We start from the raw sequence: 24,236 nt of genomic DNA on the forward strand, positions 1-24,236 counted from the left end.
TAATCTCTAGAATTTAAAGATATAAAAATGACATTAACTATATTAGTCACTAATAAATCACACCGTACAACAAAGTTTTTGCTTCTTGAACACTGTCGGGTGTTCCTTATAGATTTTTGGCTGCTGATCTTGAAAATCACATCCAAAATTACCCATCACGTACCGTTTCATCGAAATCTTCAGTTTTACCAGGACATTGTTACAATGGAAAAACAATATCAGGGCAACTGGAATCCGTCAATGCTTGCTGAATACTGTTAGACACTGCAACGTGATGCACCGGAAATTGAATACAAACAAAAATCAGGAGCAAAACACTTTTAATTATGTAGAACTTAATAGCGTATTAGAAACATAAACGCAATTAAATAAGTTATTGCCGGAAAACAGTTAACAGTTTATTTCTCAGAGTTCCTACGTGATGAAGCAAAACCAAAACTATATTTGTGCATACCCACCAGGTACCTGTCACAATCAGCAAAAACATTTTAAGAAACAAAACATTTTTAAAAAAATGTTGTGCAGTGTTATTGAAAATTATTCTGGTTTGAATCAAAGTTCAAAAGAATGATAACAAAAAATTAAAAAAAAAGATCTTAAAGATTCAATAAATATGCAACAGAGGGGAATAATTGTAAATAGGACAAACGGTGGACTAGTTCTAAAATAATATTTTGATGATTAATTACAAACACAACATTTTACTGATCGATAGACGATTTTAGTTATAAATACCGCACATTATAATTATAAATAACACATATGGTGGAAATAATTTTAAATATAACTTACGATTAACTCTAACAGTGACATTTTCATTTATACTTGATTTAATTATTATTTCTTTAATCGTTACATTATTTCAAAACATCGTTCGTTAGCGTTTAGAAAATAAATATACTTCAATTTACGAATGTAGAGAAATCTTATACTAAACAATTCATTTTACAAAAGTTAGAAGCTGAAATTTTACCTTCGATGGCTTATAATATGGTTGTCAATTCTGTTGTTTTTTGAATTACGCACAAAGCTACGCAATGGGCTATCTGTGCTCTGCCCACCACGGGTATCGAAACCCGATTTTTAGCGTTGTCAGTCCAAAGACATACCAATAAGCCATTGGGGGGCTGTCAATTTTGAACCGTTAGTAAAATGTGGTCCAAGAGTTAGTGGTGTTGATTATCTGTACTACCTTCAGATATCTACTGTTCACCAGCTAGCACAAATAATCCTGAATAGGTTTATGATAAATTTAAGAAACAAACCAATAAGACATAAATAAAAAATTGATGAACAATTTAATTTAACGAAATGTGTTACATTACGAACATTTTCTGCATTTGAAATTTTTAAAATAAGAAACTTCACTGTCTTAAGAGCTTAAAAGTACTAATATCAATAATATAGCCTGTTTGGAGAGTTGATTAAAATGTTTCTTACACAGACGTGGTCAGAGGTTGTTTAGAAAAAGTCGTGTACGACACTAAGATGTAGTAAATCTTAGCTTTTGTTAAACACTTCCATCTTTAACACCTTTTGTTGTTGATCAGGAAGAGGTCAACCCTAGAAAGTCTCGAATTTCTGTTGTTCATTATTTTCTAATACTTTGTCGCGTGTTTAATCGCTGTTATACCAATGAGAATGTTTTTATCCATATGTCTACCAATACATAAGAAATATTATCTTGACGATTATAGTTAGTCAAAGATAATCAGACCATGTTGATCTGATACCAAAGATCAGATACTTCAGACATGTTTATATTGCTCAAATGAGTAACAATTTAGTATAAACTAAGAATGTAAAGCTTAACTTGAAACGGATCTCAACGTTTGAAGATTACTGTAGTATTTTAGCTACAAAATCGAACACAAGTTCCTGCAACATGTTAACAGTATACAAATATAATGACCATCTGATTTCTGATTTCATTATAATGTTATACAGTAATAACTTTGGCAGCTTTCCAATAATAAAACATGAAAGTTTAGAACAGTAAAAACGTTATAGTTTAAAACTGTTTAAATATTAAATTGTCTCCCAACAATCATTTATCACTGGAGACGAGTGAATTATGCTTTCATCAGATTATAAAGGTATCTTACAATGATATTGCGATAATGAAGTAATTGCCTGGCCGTACATTTAATTATATATAATGACATGTCAATGAAATTTTTTAAATTTAGTAATAATTAACTGGAGTTCTTTATAAACTATTTTAATAAAAAATAAACAAACGTTCCCTCAACTCGGAGAAAAGAAACAAAAAATAACGTGCCAGATATATCATTGGTTATGTCTATAGATATAATTTTTAACAGAATATTTTTTCTCCTGATAAAACAAGCGGTGATGACAACAGGTTATCATAGAGAATCACTGCCTGTTTTAACGATTCTAAGTTTTCTCAGTGCTATCTTTACAGTGACACTTAATACTATAAAGATGTTGTAATGTAAGAACAAGCTTGGATGACTGTACAGGTGAGCAACTAAACACAACAGAATGTAAGGATGTTGCAGTGAAGAACAAGTTTGGATAACTGTACAGCTGAGTGACTAGACACAACAATACATAAGGATGTCGTAGTGAAAGAACAAGTTCATATAACTGTAGGGATGAGTGACCAGACACAATAAGATTGTGAATGCTAGATTCAGTGACTTGATAAGGATGATATTTTGACACTGTCTCTCCCGATGTGCTGAATTTTCACAATGTTAAAACTCATCTTTACTGTATACTTTAAGAACCTCTTCAGTGTCGATTGATAATTTTATTCTATGTAAAATTACACAAACATTATTAACATAATCAACAATTCCATGTACAGATATGAATAACAAAAAATTAATTATATTAATAACAAATAATTAATTAGAAAATCAGATTTTTCATGTGCAAAAGCATTGTAATGTTTACTAAAATTCTGCCAAATTTGGTCAAGATACTCTTAATATATTAGAAGTTACTAGTATATGTACTGTAACGAGTACTAATGGTTATGAATCAGGTAAGATGGACCTTGGTAGTATCCGAAAATTTAACAAGACCGAAACAAAGTATGCAACAAAGCAATATTGCCATATGTAGATATTTGAAGAAACTACAGAATAAGAACTATTTTTCTCACATGAAACAAATTATAGAGAAATATCTTAAAACAGTTGAATTCTTTGTTCGTTAAAAGTGGAAGCTGTCAATACATATGGATAACTAGATAAAACAAACATGGGAATACATCAGGATATCTTCTGTAGTGTGTGATTAGGTTTTATTTATCTTTCCCATTTTTGTTTCTCTTTTATATTTGGTTGGATTTATACAAAGTTTCCTCTTAGGTATGATGTTATAGTTTGTGTTTCCTTTCCACTAGATAATTTTGTTTTTGTTTGTTTTAATGCTTCACATGAATTATAAATTCCACTGAACGGTTTTTGGTTTGTTTGAAATTAAGCACAAAGCTTCACAGTGGAATATCTGTGCTTTCTCCATCACAGGTATCGAAACCCAGTTTTCAGAGGTATGAGGCCGCAGACATACCGCTGTGCCGATGAGGGGTTAATGATTTCGAAATATCAACTATTACTCTCGTTTGACGAGAGGTCTCTTCAATACCATGCATGACATATTCTTCTTTACTTTCACTTATGAGTTATTATAATTACCATAACATAAATAGTATATAAACGTTAATATACTAACTGGAAGTAATCATTCTTGAGATATCACAAATTCTATGAACTGGTTTCCTAGTTTCGTTGAACTGAAATTAATTTTTTCAGAACTTAAAATTCATTATTTTCACTTGCTATTTTCATTTTAAAGAAAAATTTTGATCTATTGTTATTATGTCCTCTGCTATACAAAAACTGATGTCTAGAAATAAGGGTTGCCAAACAACATGTTAACAAATGTATATTTGTATATCAGTTTCAAGAAATCTATTTTAGTTTCACAAATATTAACATTTACAAAACGTCCAAAGTTTTTTTCTTAAGAGAGCAGTGATAAACCTCTGTCATTTTTAAAACAAATTTATTAGCTATTAAATTTTCTATATAAAATATCATAATTTAATAAATATTTTAATTCCACTACACATCTATTTTCTCATGTTTGTAGCTTTAAGATACCAAAGAATTCATTCCTATAAAGATTAATCAATTTGTTAAGAAGTTAAATTTTCCTGCAGTAACATAAAATTAATTATTAAACCAATCTTGATTCTCAACTGGCTTTTACTTTTATCATTGGTCAGTAACAATAAGTATGTAAAAACAACGTACTTTATTGGCTGATGTACTGTAATAGTTACCTGCTCCTAATATTACTGTATTTGTAATTCTATCATTCAACAGAATAGAATCCAAACAATAAAATGACGTAACTTAACAATTATGTAATTTTTAGTTTAATTGTCTTTTTAATAAACATTTTTTTTAATAATGAAAAGAATGAATATTATGGTGAGAATCATAGACTTTTCTGTGGCACATTAAATGGAAGTTAAATCACAGGTTATGTAAAAATATGAAAACTAAGTAAATGGATATTATAAATTAATTTCTGTACAAACCATGTCCCTATAAAACAAAATTATGATATAACTCAAGTTAACAATACAAATAACTGCATCAAAGGAACCATTCCATAAGTTGATAAGAGATAGAATGGAATAATCCATTTAGCAGACCATAATGTCCAACAAATTCCACAAATGATATAAAATTACAATATTAGTTTTTATAGTAATTTTACAGTTTATAATAAGCACCTCTTAATAATAATCAACTTATTTTTCGTCAAAACCCAAAAAATATTCATACATATTAAAAAGCAAAAATACAACGTTTTGAAAACAGTGATATGTAACAAAACCACATATATCCTAACACCTTAGTGTAGGAATCTCCTTAAATGTGGAAAGTTCAGTTAGTGTTTTCTTTTAACTATGAATTTCACTATTCATAATTTTGAGAATGTTTTCACGTAATTTTATCTGTTTTTGAAACTCCACAATATAATATTGTACATATACTTATTGTAGATATTTTTAACAGTAACAAAAAATGTCCACAAGTTTCTTAGTTTATAGTTAGTATTCATTGTAAAGATATAAATGTTTAAGTTATATTTATGAAAAAGTTATATTATTGAGTATCATGTATTATAAACTTGTCAAACACTCAACTTATATATTTTGTTTCCTTTTCTATAAATCATAACTCAGTGCTTCTAGAGGTCTTTCTGTCTTTTTTTTTTCCTGTCATCCGGTTATCTATGGCCACGACCTGGCTGTTTAGTTTTCAATTAAAAAGACCAATTTCTTCATTTAAAGTGGCAACTTCTTCAGATCAGTATCTTATGAGCTTAGTTTACGTTACACACAAGGCCTCACCAGCACTTGGAAACCATCTCTTATCATTTAAATATATATAAAACCATCCTTTAAATTTTCTTATGTTTGCTGCTTTCACTTCATCTGAAGACAGATTAACTTGTTTTCATCGTTAGACTCATGACTGTGTTTTAAGATAGATTGATGATATTTTTCTAATGTTGGTTTTATATTATATTAACTTGTTTTCATTATTAGTCTCATGTGTTTGTTTTAAGATAAACTGATGATATTTTTAAGGAATGAAAAGAACGTTACGTGTGTTATTACTTCAGGTATTTTATAAAGTTTTTATTGTACTAACTTCATCATGAAACGATTCAGAAGAAATCTTAAATGTGAAATAGGTCTCGTCTGGGTGTTACATCACCTGACGTTAATCTGGGGATATACTTTCGTATCACTTGCTTAATCAGTTCTAATTCAAAGTTAACGTTAAAACTTCTCGATATTTATATTAATTAAGTATTGTACTACTACATTTTTGAGATTAGAAAGGTGACATTGTTTTTAGAGTGGTGAGTTTTGTCGTTAGAATAATAATCTAAGGCCTTTTCTTATACATTTTTCTTTTAGTTTAATGCCCTTGTAAGGTATTTCAGTTGGATAACTCATCATGGCATCAATTACGCCGTTAGATGAAAATATGAATATCGAGTTAAATGTGTTAGACTTAATGCATAAAACGGTGTTACTTCGTACAGAAGGAATGAATTTTGAATAAGTTTTTATGCAGTAGAATATTTATATGGAGTTGATTGTATAGAATCGACTGTTTTCAGACCTGAAGGACATGAAATTACGTTTAAAGAACTATCTGATGTAAAAACATGCATGAATATGGGTATTAAATGTGGAGAAAAACTATTACCAACCAGTGAACTGTGAATGCAGTGGTGACAGTGTTCATATTCAATGTTCCACCATATGTTAACAATGACCAGATAGTTAACAATTGAAGAATTTGGATACCAATGTAGACAAAATAGAACTAACAAAAATACACTAGAAGAAAATAAAGGACGTGTATATCGAAACTAGAATATTTCGTGTAGTGTGTCCACCAGGCAAATCGTTATTAACGTATGTGGTAAAATTAATTGATGCATTAGATCGTGTTGTTTATTACAACATTAAACATAACGACCAACACAAAATCTGTTATTTATGTATATATGAAAATCGTCTGTTTACTGATTGCCCTGAATTTCAGTGCTACATCTGGCATAAACAAGGACATGTGGACATAACTATTATTGTATGACGTGCAAAACACAAAATCCTGAACACCATCGCTCAATGTGTCCAAAGTCAGACGGTAATGTTTCGCTTGAGGAAGGCTGTGACCTTGAACTAGTTGGACTACAGGAAGACGGATCGACAGAAAACGTAAATATTATTAATAATTACACTGATAGAACAAATAAAGGAGTATTGAGGGTATTGAAAGTAAAACGTTGAATGATATAAAAAAACAGAATGGTGATACTCTAACGTACATGATACGAACTGATAAGAAACAGAAGTATTTTTTTCACTTACAGAAAATAAGGAAAGACAAATGGTCTGGTCCGAGAATAATCAAGTGTTTCTGTTAAGTGATAGTCCAATGATTTGATGACAGAGAAGTATAAAAACCTAAATATATTTAACTATTTTTACATTATGGTTGGCAGCGATGTTCTATAATCTAATTTTAGTAAATTCAGTGTTTTATAGTTTATTTTAATTACTTGTTACAACTTAAATAAAAACAAAGTATTTTATGCTTAGATTCAATAGCTTTAATCTTTATTTAAAAGTTTTTTTATTTGTTTGCAAATGACAATACCATATATATATTACCTTTCCCTGATATTTCTTATTTGAAAGGTAATTCAGTTAAAAATGAGTCCGTTGTTAATTTTACGTACGTAATAAACTGGAGTGAATTTTGGAAGCCTTAGTGCTAATGTTATTCCTCTGTTTCATTGAACTTGATGTGTTTTTAGGTTATTTTCTGAAACGTTATAAGTTATTTGACTTCAACACTAATATTGAATGTTTTTGATAACGTATCCTCATACAGATTTTTAACATTGTCATTTCTATCGACCAACAAGTTCGATATCATTCTGAATACAGTTTCTTTAAAATTTTGATATTCTAGTTTATACTTTATGGCATTGTACCAATAAACTTCCAAAAGTACATCTATTGTCGCTTGATTATTATTAAATGATTTGAATACTGATTCAGTTAATACAATGTGATATAAAAAGTCTGATCGATGTTATTTTTTGCATAATATTAGAAAGATAGATTAATAAATTAATGGAGCAAATAGTAATTATTTCTTGTTCCAACTTGTTTTGATGGTAGCCAGTTAATACTGATAGATTCATAATGTTTGTTTAGAGTAGTAGAAAAAATTCAGTAGTTTTTCTGGATAAATTTTTTATAATAGAAAACAAAAAGCACATAATGTCATGAAGAAACGAATCTCGGTAGTACTGGGATGAGTGTAAAGTATTGAAGAGAAGTTATATCAGCTGATGAAGAAATATCAATCAATAATTGGTCAGGTGGAGAGAAAATATGGCGGCAGTTTGTGTTGAAACTGGTATGGATGAATAAATTCATAATTTTATCGTTAAATTTAAAGATCTATATTTAAAAATTATTAATCTAAACCACCAAGTAAAAATTAAATAATAAAAGCTGAATAATTTTTTGATATTGTCATCTTTCATTGAAAAAGTACTTCTGATTGGAATATGTGTATAAATTCTCAGTAAAATATTTCTAAATTAAAAACACGTACGTATTTTACATCTGTTTAACCAGGAGATGGAAAATATAACTGAAGAAAGGAAATGAAATTAATCTTTTAACAACAAATCAAGAGAGAAATGGTTAATTTTCATGAAACAACAATATTTTATGAACACTAGCATTTGGGTAGAAAATAAAACAAATAGTTTATAACATTAAAGGTCACCAGGTTAACAGAGAATTGTAAGAAAATACAGCGCATCACATGTCAGTCTGAAATATTTCTGAAAACCAGGATACATTTTTACAGAACATTAAATAACACAGGTAATACTGAATATATATATAACAATATATATGACAATATATAACTTCAGAATCTGGATGTTAGAAAAAAAACAACAACATGATGTATAAAAAATTACAGAATATTACACTCGACTCTCAAAGCATGTATTAGGTGTGATAAAAAGTAAAATTTTCCTAAAGATAATAGGCAAACACAATTCATTACAATTGAACACAAAGTCATTATTACTGAAAATAGTACAAAGTTAAAGGATTATATTATTTACAGATGACAAATGACATTCACAATGATCACAGTTACCAACGGCAATCGAAATAAAACATAATATATAGATACATCTAAATGCTACACTAAAAAACCTTAAAACCTATTTGAAGACAATATGAATACAATATTCGTTTACACTAAATAACCTTAAAACCTATTTGAAGACAATATGAATACAATATTCATTTACTCGTTTAGCCAATATATAGGATTTATGTGCTTAAAAACTAAAATTGTAGCACATAAGAAAATTTTATCATTGTCACAGAAGAAATCAAAATGACAATAACATAATACTCATGTTGTATTAGAGAAAGGTAATTGCAACCAAAAACAATATCTCTATCCCATAGTTATTGTCACCCATTATATAAAATAAAAAGGCTTCTAAGCGTTACAGTAAAAACAAAACCATTGACACTATATATATATATTTTAATGAATGCATATTTCAAAATATATTGTTTCTTGAATTACCTTTTATCCAAGTGCTGTATATAATCAACTGAAAGATATAATTATCAATGTCCATTCATTGAAGTACACTTTGTACTACACTAATAACAAATAATAACTAATGGATGTTTAATATGTAGCCAATAATTTTACATATAGGATGCTGCAATTTAACTTTAAACATGATTTTCATAAATGAATTTTTTACAATTGTTGGCCAGGATCTCTATTTAAAGCTAAATTTAAATTCTTAAATATTTCTAATTGCTCTACTTTCATTCCTTTTATTAATTTATTTGATCAATTCGGTATTATTCCAATTAACACTATGATAACAAAAGGTAAAATAGGCCTAAATAGGGCTCTGTTAACATTTTCCCACAACATGGAAATAAGACTCTAAACAAGGTTACATAAAGTGAACATATAGCTCTGAGAACAGAGCTGAACAACAGTGAAATAAGGATTTTTTGAATAATGTTACACGATTGATATTTAACACCATTAAAGAGTTTGGCTATAATGATTTCTTTCGTAAGGCTTTATTTGTATAATACTAGTGATTTTGTTTATTAGCATACAAATACTCTTGCTTGTTATGATTAAAGCAAAATGCAAATACAAACTATAGAGTAGGATTATGAATAATATATAAGTGCTATTTTGAACATTCACTTTGAGAAGAAATTCATACATTAAATATATGTATATACTATTATATGTTCTTAAGTTCAAGGATAATGACATTTATAGCTTTATTAATACTATTTCTTATACTTCAGTGCTTTTACTCACACAAAACAAAGAATAACACGAAGATTTATAAACTTAATAACTATCATAAGTTATAACATATTTGAGATATATTTCCTCTTATAATGATTTTATATGCTATATTAAGTTACTTTAAATCAGATACAAAAGACAATCACGTGAAAATATATAAATTTAAAAATATAAACAGTTAAATTTTATACCCATAACTAACAATCGTATTTACAAAGACACGTAGAATACGATATTTCTAGTTGTAAATTTTTTTCTTGTATCTCAGTTATTTTCCTTACAAAGAAAAAATTATAATACTTTATTTATTCCAAATTATATGAAAAGATAGAGAACTTGTGTTTGACTAGAACTGAGTTTCAAAGAGTTTACGTTCAAAATATCATAAATAAATAAAAGTGATTCAGAAGAGACTATGGTAACTTAGAGAATATTTGTAGCTTGAACTATACTGTATCGGATTGGTATAACCAGGTGATTGAGGTGATCGATTCGTTATCTGATAGTTAAGTATTTGTTTGAGCTGCTACATATTATACAAAATATTGGTGTTATTACACCAACGATACACTAAGTGTCTGGAATTTATTCAAAGAAAAGCAGTCGCTAACAGAAAACAAAAACAAATGCGAGTGGCTGCTCTAACCGTAGAAAATAATCCTCCTTGTTCAATTTGTGGCTCTTTATAGAGAAAACCTAATCCAACAGTCTTGATCAGGTAACAGAAGATAATTTACAAAGATGGTCACCTTTTCAGTTACACAAACCCGTGGATGGATACCTGTTATTGACAGAGCACAGACAGCCCATTACGTAACAGTGTAAATAATTATAGAATAACTTCTGGCTATATGTTTTTGTAGTTTTTCCTTTGTGTGTTGACGTTCGCACTGTAAAAGGCTACCTTAATGGTGGTTTGTTGTGATAAATGTGTTTTCGTAACTTACCCACATACAGAGTATATAGGTAAGTAAGTTACGAAAACACATTTATCACAGTTCAGTTAAACTCAATATAAAATCATTAAAATAATAAACGTTCACTGAGTCTTACTGATTACAAACGAATTTATTAATGTATATTAATTTCTTTATTCTTTTAATACACACTTTAAAATGAAGTTTGGTTAAAATAACTCGAAAGTTCTCGATAGATTGTTAAGTTTTTCAGAAATTAAAACTGAGACATTAAGTAAATTTGGACACTTCTTATTCGTATATTGATTTATAAAATATAAACTTATTTATTTGTTGGTAAAGAGATTGGTTTAGAGTCTGTAAAATAGTTTTACATTTAGTACTTGACAAATAAATGGTGGTCAAATATCATACTAACAATACAGCTGATGGTACTGTTAGAAAACTCAACATGATCACTGCAACTTTTTATAGTAAAAATTTATCTTAGCAAATATGAAATAGGGATAATATGAGCTAAGTCTTGTTCTTCTAGTATAGCGATTTAATGGCTCGTCTGTGAAGCAATATTCAGTTTACAATATTAAAACACACACCATAAAAGATACATAATCAAAACATTGAAGATATCGATGAAAAAGTGCAAGCGAGTTACAAAGTTTCTGTAAGCTAAACTTTAAAGATGTTTTGAATATAACATATAGTTCTTACAAACTTAGGGTTAACGGTTCTACACGAAAATAAACGTTTTGTTACATGATGTCTGAGCACAAATTTTATTATAAAAATAGCAACCCCATCATTCAACATAAAATATGTCTCTACACACTGAATTATGTTTCCGTACAGATCTCTCTCATCATCACATTTAGTTAGGTCTAATGTTTGCTTACTGTCCAGTGCTGAATTCCACATATTTAGTTCACTCAACTCTTCTTCCATATTTTTGGAACCATCAATCAACCACCAACTTTATCCTGATCTTCTTCAAAAACAACTGTATCTCCTTTTTGAACTGTTTTTACCTTAGTTACCCCAGTAACACTGCCATAGCAACGATAACCATTCATCATCAGAGATAAGCTTCTTTACCAAGAAGACTACACATAGCAAATGTGATGCCATTTTCCAACCTCTATATCAAAAGGACACTCAATATTTATCTGTGTTTTGCCACAGATAATTAAATCTATAACATTTTCTCCTTCTAGAAAAGTTAGAATATCATTATCCGTTGCATTTCGGGCATATGAAAATACATGGAGTCTTCTATCTAAACGATGAACTTTGAACCAATAACAGAAGGTTAATTCCTGAAGACTTGGTAAAGTACCATCCATCACCAAACGATGGAAGTAACTGGCTGTAGAAGGAGTAAATTACTGCTATTTTCTCCTTCTTCCAAAGCAAGCGACAAACTCAACGAGTTATAGGACTGAATAGTTGCACGATTTCTATAATAAAATAATAGATAAATAAGAAAATAATGAAACACAGACTTCTAACTTCATTGTTCTTGTTTTTATTCATTAAACAAAACTTTTCTTACTGTATTTAGAGTATAAAGCAATATTATGCTCTTTTGAATTCTTATCTAGTGTAGTAATTTAAAGGTTAAAAATATCGCAATAAAATAGACACGATGAATCACGAATTATTAAAAGAAACTTTGATACTCTATCTGCATAAGTTGTATAAAAGAGATACATGTATTGACTGTTATTTTACGGTGATAACGCCGCTTGCATATTGGTATGTGTAAGGAATATCCGTCTTAATAGCATGTTTTAATTCATTTTGGAATTTCACGTTTTTATTTCGATGTAACTACTTTTCTTTAAAGGCTTGATTTGACTGAAACAAAACTCTTCTTGTTTTGTTAGAGATATAAAAGAAATATAAATATGAAGCCAAAATATTCCAGTAAGTAATGCTGTAGATGAATTGAAACTTAGTAACATTTTAACCTTAAGATGATATAGAAAGGTCAAAGTATTGTTCTCTGCTTATCATTAAAAGTGTTAATACCCACACCAGCCGTTCTGAGATACATGTCTATTTCAAGAGGGTTTCTCGTCATTAAGAATTAGTAATATTTGGTTTCAGTCTTCATGTTTTCTTCAGTTTTAATAATAAGATTTGAGCCAAGTTTTTTCTTTTAATTTCTCGTGTTTACTTACTGTATACTTACTGTATGTTACAGGGTTTTCTGCTTTTTTGAAACAGCTACAACGGAAACTTTGATGTTGTGCAGCTTCTAAATCCAAGTGAAATCGACTGTTACGCTCCAGTATAAAAACTTTAGCATTTTGAACATAACTTTATGTCTCAAGATATTACGAAATTAATTCATTTGAGATTCATACCATAAAACACACTTAAGTGATAATTCTCCCGATGTGTAGTTATTAAAGCGAGAAAAATATAAACCTCAGGTAATAACAAATATTTTGGAGAGGTGGTTCAGGCACTCGACTCGTAATCTGAGTGTCGTGAGTTCGAATCCTTGTCACACCAATCATGCTCGCTTTTTCAATCCTAAAGTTGTTATTTTGTGACGGTAAATTTTACTATTCGTTGGTGAAAGTGTAGCCCAAGAGTTACCAGTGGGTAGTGATGACTAGCTGTCTTCCCTCTAGTCTTTTACACTGTTAAGTTAGGGACATCTAGGGAAAATAGCCCCCGAGTAGCTTTGCGCGAAATTCAAAACAAGCCAAATAAATATGTATTTCATAGGAAATAACAATTCTGGCCATCTGTTGAGTATGTACCAAAACTTTTTATTTACAGAAAAGGTCAATCAAAAATGATAAGAGAAAAGACGTTTTATCAGTTCAACAATAGGTCAAGGGAAATTATAAGATTGAAAATTGGGTTTAGATAGTCGCGATTGATATGGGACATATAAGTTATTGTGTGACTTTGACTTTAGCATCTTAAAGAAACATCAAATATCTCATAATTTGCAGTTTCGTTAACAACAACTTTGAAAGACGGCTTGATGCTCAACATAAAGTTTTGTTGTATATATTTGTCACGAGTAAATAATAAAAGTTTAATGATAAAATTTAGTTAAAAGCTGAGAAGAAAATTTCGTTTTGGATTATAAGTCTACAGATTTAAAGCTGTGCCACTGGAAGTCAAGAGAAAAGCGATTGGATTCTTTTCTAAACTAACACATTCGACCACTTTATATGGCTGAGATGTGAATATCTGGAGTTTGAATGATTTACGTTCAAACAATTAGTTCTCTAAATACTGTTGAGTTTTTTGGTTTCTATGAGGTAGTACAAATAAAACTAACAAAACCAGAACTACACATATTCAAATAGTATACATCTCAAATTTGACAGAAATGTGAAACACGCACAATTTAAATAAAAGTGGTAATTTTGTTTTCAGTGTCTTATGTTATAGCTTTTCATTAAATACCAGACACTTATGACGAGAAAGATTTGTCCCAATTAAAATAAACATTCAACCATTAAATTCTTAAAAGCCCCTCTGTAGTTAATGGCTAAGAACCAGGTTCGGATACTCATGTTAGGTATAATACAGATAGCTCATTGTGGAGTTGTATGCTGAATATAATAAAGAAAAAAATATTTAGAAATAAAGAAAAACATTTACTTTTATCTGCGTCAAATATTAGTATTCGATTCCTCTCAGTGTACTCAGCAGATAGCCCAATGTGGTTCTGCTATAAGAAAACACACACACACACAAATACTAGTAAAGGATGAAAACAATAGTTATTTTATCATTTAACTTTACATATTGGATTATTATATTTTTACACCTGCAGTTGTAATCAAAGACTACATGTTTCATGTAACATATATACATATATAAACTCTTCAAAAAACGAAACGCAAAAGGCAAAATTTGAGTCAAATTATTAACAAGTTTATTCCGGGTAGTTGTGTATGACATATTTGAAACTTTGCACATTCACTGCTGAACATCCAAAGTTTGCAAAGGCGTAGTTCACGTTCACTAGTTGAAGTTTAACGTCACTCAACGTGAATAACGAGTATGCCCCCCATGAGCATCAATAACTGCTTGGCATCTTTGCCCATGGAAGCGATGAGATGACGAATCACATCATGTGAAATGGCTGTCCACTCATCCTGCAAAGTTGCTGCAAGCTGAGGTAGAGTCTGCGGTTGAGGTTGTCGCCGTCGGAGACGTCGGTCCAACTCGTCCCAAAGATGTTCGATGGGGTTTAAATCTGGTGATCTGGAGAGCCAGGGAAAAACGTTGATGTTGTGGTGTCCCAAGAAGACAGTGGTGAGTCGGGCTGTGTGAGGACGGGCGTTGTCATGTTGAAAAACGTCGTTAACGTTCACCGTGATGGGTTGCACATGGGGCCTAAGAATCTCGTAGACGTTTGCATACGGTCTGATCGGAAATCCTACGCATCCCTGGTATGGTTGAGACAGTAGACGTCGCAGTGGTGGTTACGTCCCGAAGGAGACGTAACCGGATGTAGCGATCTTGTGCGGGCGTGGTCACACGAGTTCTGCCAGATCGTAGACAGTCACGAGTTGATCCATGTTGTTGATGACGATTCTATAGCCATGTGATAGTGCTTTGGTGGACATTCACAGCTCTGGCAACATCTGATCGAGATTTGCCTGCTTCCAAGCGACCAATGGCAATGTTGCGTTGTGCTTTTGTCAGTCTTGGCGTAACTGTATTGCGTGTCGGTGACTTAACACTGAGCTCCGGAAACCGAGAACCGGTCACTTGTATAGGGATTTTGCACATGTTGCACGTGCAGAACATGCAGATCTCTCAAACAAATTTATTGGACACGAATGCGTTTTGGCAAAAAATCCGATGTTTTCCTCCGTTTTCAAAGTTCACAACTTTTATTGTCATTTTGGTCTGACAATTAGTGCCTTAACCTTAAAAAAGTTTTATGTAAAAATATCGTGTGTTTTTCTATTTCTACTAATTCTGACTTGTTTTAAAATAGCCCATTTGATGATGACCGAAGAAGGTCGAAACGTTGTTCGCTCCTCTAAGTAAAAAATTTTCTCAACCCAAACGAGCCATTTTTACATAAATATTTTTCTCTACAAGTGGGTTTTCTTGAAATCACTGAAAATAGCCCAATGTTTTATACTGTTTTATTGTTAGATTTCATACTTGTTTGTTTTAAAACCAGTCACCCTTTCCTCTATGTATGTAAGAATTTTAAATACACTTAATGAATAATGCTTCATCCCAATTGATAATATTAGTCATTATTTTAGTGATTTGGTGTTTAAAATAATAAAAAAAAAGATTCATAAGTTTCTATTTCTAGACCCTTTGTCTTTCAGAGAATTATTATTATTTTACAGATGATATCGACGAAAATGTCAAGGTTTGGTCAGTTGGAAGCATGTTCACAGATGAGTTTTACTGTCCGCTAGTGAAGCATGGAGAGGTAATCGATTTTTTATGGTGTTTTGGCGTAAAATAAAATTGGTTATTGATTGGACATCATTTTTTTGTAAGTGTCCGATATTTCCTAAGTATATCAGGAGTTACAGTTTCCAATCAACATGGTTATAAAAAAAGATATATTCTTAAAAAACCTGTGCTTTATACTGGACGACTTTGAACCAAAAGTAAAGAACTCGACTAATGTAAGTTTGTTTTGTTTTGTTTGTTTAAGCTAACCAACGAGATATAAAATATCTACGATAAAAATAATGTGATTATTAATCAATACTCACAATTAAACTATATATTTATCTGGTGTTCTTATTTTTATAATATTATATTGGAACACATAACAAAGGTATATCAACAGATATCATTAAAGTAAGTAAAGACAGTTTTATGGGGATTATATTAGGTTGCACAAACCTCTATACCTCCAATTTCAAATAGAACCGCAACCTTAACTCCATCGGAAAAGGGAGGTTAAGTTATGTTGCTTAACATTTTACAATTTTCCTTTTCCACTGTTTTCTTAAATGATATATTTCTCTTATATATTTAATGTTTCTGAACTTCATTCCTCAAAGATTAAAACAAAATTAAGAAAATACTTCATATGGTATTATTCTAAAGAAGGTTTGTTAGAAAAATACCCTATACTGAAATAAATAATTTTTGTTATTTATTTACGTTCTAGACAAGAGAAAAGAATAGGATAGAAGTGTTAAGTATATTAAATCTTTTTTTTCCATATCGAACCACTTCAAGAACGACGTGTTTACTATATCAAGGATGTAAAATTTAATGCCGAAATGGAATAAGTTAAAAATGTAACTTGATCCAATTTTCTATAGAATTCATGAAATAAAGAAAGTATATTTAAAGATATATATCTAAGGATTGTTGGCTATGTGTTATATAACTAAATTATATCAATTTGTCTTAATGTTGTTTTCCCTAATAGAAAAATCACTACATCGAATAACTTATTCATTTTTTTAATGTCGAATTTAGTGGTTTGAATAAGTAAATTTTCGAAATAAATCTTTATCTTCAACGCCAAAAATTTATGAACTTATCTTTAATATTCGTTTAAACACACGTTGTTGCCATATTTTCTTCCCATTTGGCCAATTATTGATTGATATTTCTTCATCGACGTATATAACTTCTCTTCAATACTTTACACTCCTTCCAACCCTAATCAAAACATCTCGATCTTTTCTGGAACGATTTTGTATATATCAAGATGTCGGTGTGGTTCTAAGAACTTTATAATCTTCAGTTTAAAGTAAAGTTTACTTTTCTCACTAAAGCCCGCAATAAGGCGCTAACTCCTAATCTAAGGGTTTCTGGTTTGAATTTATGTTCCACCAAAAATACTCGCTTTTTCGGCAGTAGGAGCGTTATAATGTTTCGATAAATTACGTGGGTAAAAGAGTAGCCCAAGAGTTTGCGATGAGTGGTGATGACAAGCTGTTTACCCTCTAGTCTTACACTTTTAAATTATGAACGACTAGTGCAGACAGCCCTTGAGTGGCCTTGCACAAAAATTTAAAACATACACACACATATAAACTGATTTAATAAAGGCTTCTCTTATCGACCAAAGTGAAAGTTTTTCACAAGACTACTGACAAAAGAAACAACTTTCTAGGGTTAAAAAGACTTTTATCATTGTATAAAGGTTTATTATTTATTGTATTAGCTACTATAATTTTCTCAACTTTGAACGCTCTTGTTAAAAACTTAACATCCGCAAAAGTACGTTGAGTTACTTCAGTTTTTTTTTTGTTATTGACAGAATGCAGTATCACTCCTGTCATGTATAAAAGTTATCCTTCATTGGTTACAACGTTTACAAGAAAAATTATATTAAGTGACAGCTTTATAATGCACTGACATTATACATGAGATACAACGCATTTTCTGTTTACCTGTTACTGAAATGAACGTCATTGTCTTTAGTTTTCCTGTTATAGTATCTGCAATGACAGAATAGTATTAAAAAAACCCTTTGGTGTATTGTAAGCAATATCACCAGTTATAACTACAGTTGGTGTTCCTCTGGTAAACTAGCAGTCTAAGAGTTGGCGGTGTGTGGTGATGACGAGTTGCTTTCCTTCTGGTCTTACACTGCAAAATTAGGGACAGTTAGTGGAGACATCCCTCGTGTAGCTTGGCACGAAATTCAAAACAAACCAATCCATATTTGCATTAGTCAAGTTCTTTACTTTGGTTCAAAGTCATCCAGTACAAAGCACAGGTTTTGTAAGAATATATCTTTTTTATAACCATGTTGATAAGAAACTGTAACTTGTGATATACTTAGGAAATATTAAACAGTTACAAAAAAAAAATGATGTCCAATCAATAACCAATTTTATTTTACGTCAAAACACCATAAAAAAATCGATTATCTCTCCGTGCTTTACTAGTAGACAGTAAAACTCATCTGTGAACATGCTTCTAACTCACTAAACCTTGACATTTTCGTCGATATCATCTGCAAAATAATAATAATTCTCTGAAAGATAAATGGTCTAGAAATAGAAATTTGGGTTTATATATTTGTTTTTTTTATAAGTTATGAATCTTTTTTTATTATTTTAAACACCAAATCACTAAAATAATGACTAATATTATCAATTGGGATGAAGCATTATTCATTAAGTGTATTTAAAATTCTTACATATATATAGAGAAAGGGTGACTGGTTTTAAAACAAACAAGTATGAAATCTAACAATAAAACAGTATAAAACATTGGGCTATTTTCAGTGATTTCAAGAAAACCCACTTGTAGAGAAAAATATTTATGTAAAAACGGCTCGTTTGGGTTGAGAAAATTTTTACTTAGAGGAGCGAACAACGTTTCGACCTTCTTCGGTCATCATCAGGTGGGCTATTTTAAATCAAGTCAGAATTAGTAGAAATAGAAAAATACACGATATTTTCACATAGAACTTTTTTTTTAAGGATAAACTTCTTATATTTATATTTAGAGATGTTTTACTATTGACAGAAGTTCAATATTGTATGTAACTCTGGCATGTCTTGTGGGTAAAACACTAGATTTGCAATCAGTCGTTCGCGACATCGAAATCTGAAGCCGAAGAAGCTTCCATTTCATCCGTTCGAGCTGTTATAACATGACAATTCATTTTACACTTTGTTAGTTAAAGCGTAGCCCAAAGGCTCGCAGAAGGTGGTGTTGAATACCTGACAGAACTCTTACTTTTACATAAAATAAATAACCGTCGCTCCGGCAGTTTTGCGCAAAATTCGACAGAGAAACAAACAATATAATGTATCTAAAATTTGCCTCCCAGTATCATAGCTGAAAATCTGCAGACTCACATCGATAAAAAAAAATCGATATCATGGACGGGAAGAACACAGATGACCAATGTGTAGCTTTGTGCTTAATTCTAAACAAACACACAAAATCTAAAACTTACTTGTTCAGATATTCTATGTTCAAAACATTGTTGTCATATGCTATAAAAATAACAACAGATCTTATATAGTTCTTGACGCTATTTAAAAGCTTCATGGTAACAGTTGACTGCATAGTAGTATTTACGATGATTGAGTGTGTCAGTCCTATAAGATATGTGTCTTATCTACCATTGAATGCTATTTCTGAAATCTGATTAACTCGAGTGTAACTTTTCTATAAGTCAAGGATATGACTTGCTTTATAATAAATGAGATGGCTTTCATGACTTTCTATAGAAAGGTAAGAACATATATCACAGTATTGACAAAAACATGTGAAGGTTAAATAAAAGTGGGTATTTTGTTTTCAATGTCTTATGTTATAGTTTGCTAATAAACATAAAAAACATAATACAAAGAAAACGTTGCCCCAGTTATTCTAACAGTATGAGACTATTAAATGTTTAAAAGTTCTTCGAAAGTTAAGTTTGTTTGTTTGTTCAGAATTAGGTTCAAAGGAACACGACAACTCCCCACTACGAATATGGAAACCTTGTTAAAAGTGATGTGAGTCCGTAGACTTACCAGCGCACCTCTGGAGGTAGTTAGGTGGCTCAAAATTAAGATCAAAGGAACACGACAACTCCCCACTACGAATATGGAAACCTTGTTAAAAGTGATGTGAGTCCGTAGACTTACCAGCGCACCTCCGGAGGTAGTTAGGTGGCAAAATTTGCACATTGTGTAGCTTGGTTAAGAAGAAAGAAGAATATATTTACAAATAAATTATAATATTTATTTATTTGCGAATCAAATACTGGTAAGGTATGAAAACAATAAATATTTTATAATTTAACTTTATGTTATAAATTATTATCTTTTCAGAACCGCGGATAAAATATGTTAAAAGAAAACACATACAAATACTAGTAAAGGATGAAAACAATAATTATTTTATAACTTAGCTTTGCATGATGGATTATTATATTTTTAGACCTGCAGATGTAATCAAAGAGTGCATGTTTCTTGTAACATATATGCATATATATATTTAATAGGAAATAGAGTTGCTTTTCATTAGCCAAACAGCGTCATTAGTGCATAAACTGAGATGAAATTTCAAAGCAGCTTTTAACTATATATAACATTTTAGAACTTCGTAAGCAGTTGCTGTTAATATGTTCATTTGTGTATTTACATTTTACGTGTTTTTAACTCATCCATAAGTATCTGATCTATTGTTCCTTTAATATAATAACATGACACCAGAGAGAAGAACATCAGATAAACAACCATCTCGTTTCTTTTAGTTAAGATTTCTGGTAATCAAAACTAGTGAAATATATGTGTAATTCTGCCAGGCTCAGTGTTTAACGTACCATACTGTAAAAGAGAGGGTGTAAGGTTCCCAAATTTTTATCACAAAACCACGTTATACTCTGTAGTGAGAGATCTTTCACCTGGTGTCATATAATGATTAGCACGCTGAACAAGGGATGTGAGTTGATGGCGGGTGTTATTGAGTAGCTGATTCTCTTTTCTGTGAGTTCGAAATTATCAATGGCTGAGGTAACCATTGTATAACTTTATATGAATATACAAAACAAATAAATTTCAATATTTTTCAAAGTAATACGAAACATTTTTGAATTACGATTGACCAATGTTGTCATAATTTCTTTCTATTTAAGAATGCCCCACGGTTGATCATTGTTAAGTGAAGTATCGGATTTTCATACCCGCTGTAGGAAACAGAAATAGACGATTATGCAATTTGTGTTTAACTCATTTTTTTTCTTTTTCTTAGAGTATAAATTTTTTGTCATGACAAGAATGCATTTAAAATAAATTATAAATGTTGATGTTTCTGAAATGTAAATAATGATTAAACATACAATAAATAAATAAAACACTAATTAAAATTAAAAACTTTAGTTTTTTGTTTTAGTATATGTAAATTCAACTAATAATGTTCAAAGGTAATATTCTTTTACAGAAACTGTATTTTATCATTACTTCTGGAATAACTTTAATATTCAATGTTTGTATCTTTATATTAAAACCGATTTTACTCACTTTCTATTGCATCAGAGTTAAACAGGTAAAAACAGAAACGAATGACAAAAATCCGCACAACATTTTCACAATCTCTTTCAGCAACATTTAGGCTTAGTTCTTAGGTATCAGCTTCTAAAAATTAAAAATCATCATTACAACTTGGTGGCAATTAAACTAGAATATTAAAACTTTAATGAATATTAAAAAGGTTCTTCATCTCACTTAAAGATACTAATTTTCCATTTCAAATCCAGTAATGGTGAATGAACAATACTTTTGTTTAAGTGCTTATTTTACATGAACATGTTCCGAAAATTTTTTCTAATTAATATAAAATTTAATGGAAAATAAATAAAAATGATAATTTTACTTTGGTTCAAGTGACGTTACCGGAATTTTAATTTTCGATAAGAAGGTAAATTTATCTTAGGTTACAAAGAACCATGTGAAAGATGTCATTAGAAAAATGTAAGATTTTTGTTTATTAAATAAAAACCACATCAGGTGCTAGCCGTTCCTACTTTAGCAGTGTGAGACTAGAGGGAAGGCAGCTACTCATCACCACCCACCGCCAACTCTTGGGCAACTCTTTTATCAACGAATAGTAGGATTGACCGTCACATAATGACAGTCATCACCACCTCTCGCCAACTCTTGGGCTACTCTTTTATCAACGAATAGTAGAATTGAGCGTCACATTATAACACCACCACGGCTGAAAGGGCGAGTATGTTTGGTGCGACCGGGATTCGAACCCGCGATTTTCGGATTACGATTCGCACGCCTTAACATGCTTGGCCATGCCAGCCCCTTCCCCTCCATCTGGGAAGGATATTTGTCGTCGTTGTAGAAATAATAACGTCCCAAATAATTCACAAAAGTTCAACCGTTTTATTTACATGGATAAAACGTTTCTGTGTTCATAAATAGTTTATATATAGCACGTTTATGAAAAGGACTCAAATAAAAAGACAAAAAGAAACGAATCTAAAAATGCAAAATTAAAACAATTTTTATTCAAAATTGTTGAATTGAATTAAGTTAGTGAAATGGCAAGAGACAAATAAATTAAAACAAAAAAACTCGTGGATTCGAATAGCTATAGAAATAATTAATATAATGGAGACGCTTGACTACTATATTGAGACATAGGTAAATCATATGGGAGCTTATGATCCAACAACGAAATCTGGGAATTTTATGTTAGTTTGTATATAATATATGAAATATGAAGACATCTAGCCAATCCGCATTCTTATGTTCAAATTTTATTATGTTATCAATTTTATAGCTGCAGCTACCTACCATTTTCTATTTGTTTATTGTATTAAGTAACAGTTGATAGAGAGAAATATTAAGAATGGTTTATAAGATGAAACACTTAAATGATAATGTAATTAAATGATGCATTTTCTATCTCAAACTTGTTCGATTGTGATGATAGGAGTATAGCGATACCATGTTCAGATGCTGTAAAAATAAGTAATAGATTCTAATTGCAAGATTACTTGATCTCACTTTGAAACTTCATACGAGAAAGACTTATATGTGTAACCACTAATCATTTAATTGGGTTACGACTTGCTGCACTCCGTTAAAGGGCTGATATTAGTTGTCCTTTTCTTCTTTTTAACAGTTGTAATTTAAAGACAGTTATGGTTTAATATTACCTATTCAGGTACAAAGTAGCAAATCTCGTCAGTTTATTTGTTAACGTCAGATTACACTTCGAATAGTACAATTACCTTAAACTTATATTATAATCACTATATAAACACTGGTGGCCAAAGTCTTAAGGCCAATGAACATAAAGAAAAATATTCACTTTGCGTTGTTAGACTCACCACTTATTTGAGTAGAGCTTCGAAAAATAAAAATAAAAGAATTGAAAATAAAAATAAGAAACTTTTTAGCATTTAATAGGGAAAATGTTAACACTATGAAATCACTTAAATACTAACTGGTCAAAAGTTTAAGATCATACCAAAAAGAAGTCCAAAACAAAGAATAAATGCTCAACAAGAAGTCTCAGCAGTGAGTTGCACAGCCGTCATTGCGAATAACTTCAAACATTCGATTTGGCATAATGGACATAATTGTTTGTAGAAGGCTGGTTGGAATGTTATTCCAAGTGGTAAAGATGGCTTCACGAAAATCATGCACTGATTGGAATTGACATCAATTTCAATAGATTTCCCTTACCATGCACCCCCAAACATTTTCAATGGGGTTCAGTTCGGGCGAACACCCTGGAAGAACCAAAAGAATCACGTTATTCGCCATGAAAAGTCCTTTGTCCTGAGGGAATTATGGATTGCAACGATGTCCTGCTGAAAGATCCAGTCATTTCGACACAAGCGAGGACCTTCAGTCAATGATGATATTCTCTCCAACATGCCAATGTAGCC

General features: G+C 30.6%; 1 pseudogene; it reads right to left on the bottom strand.

Moving 5' to 3' along the window:
• Positions 1 to 11,563: 11,563 nt before the first annotated feature.
• Positions 11,564 to 15,664, bottom strand: LOC143225273 (C-reactive protein 1.1 pseudogene; annotated as a pseudogene).
• Positions 15,665 to 24,236: the final 8,572 nt, after the last annotated feature.

This window comes from Tachypleus tridentatus, chromosome 1, assembly GCF_004210375.1.
Source record: "Tachypleus tridentatus isolate NWPU-2018 chromosome 1, ASM421037v1, whole genome shotgun sequence".
NCBI lineage: Eukaryota > Metazoa > Arthropoda > Merostomata > Xiphosura > Limulidae > Tachypleus > Tachypleus tridentatus.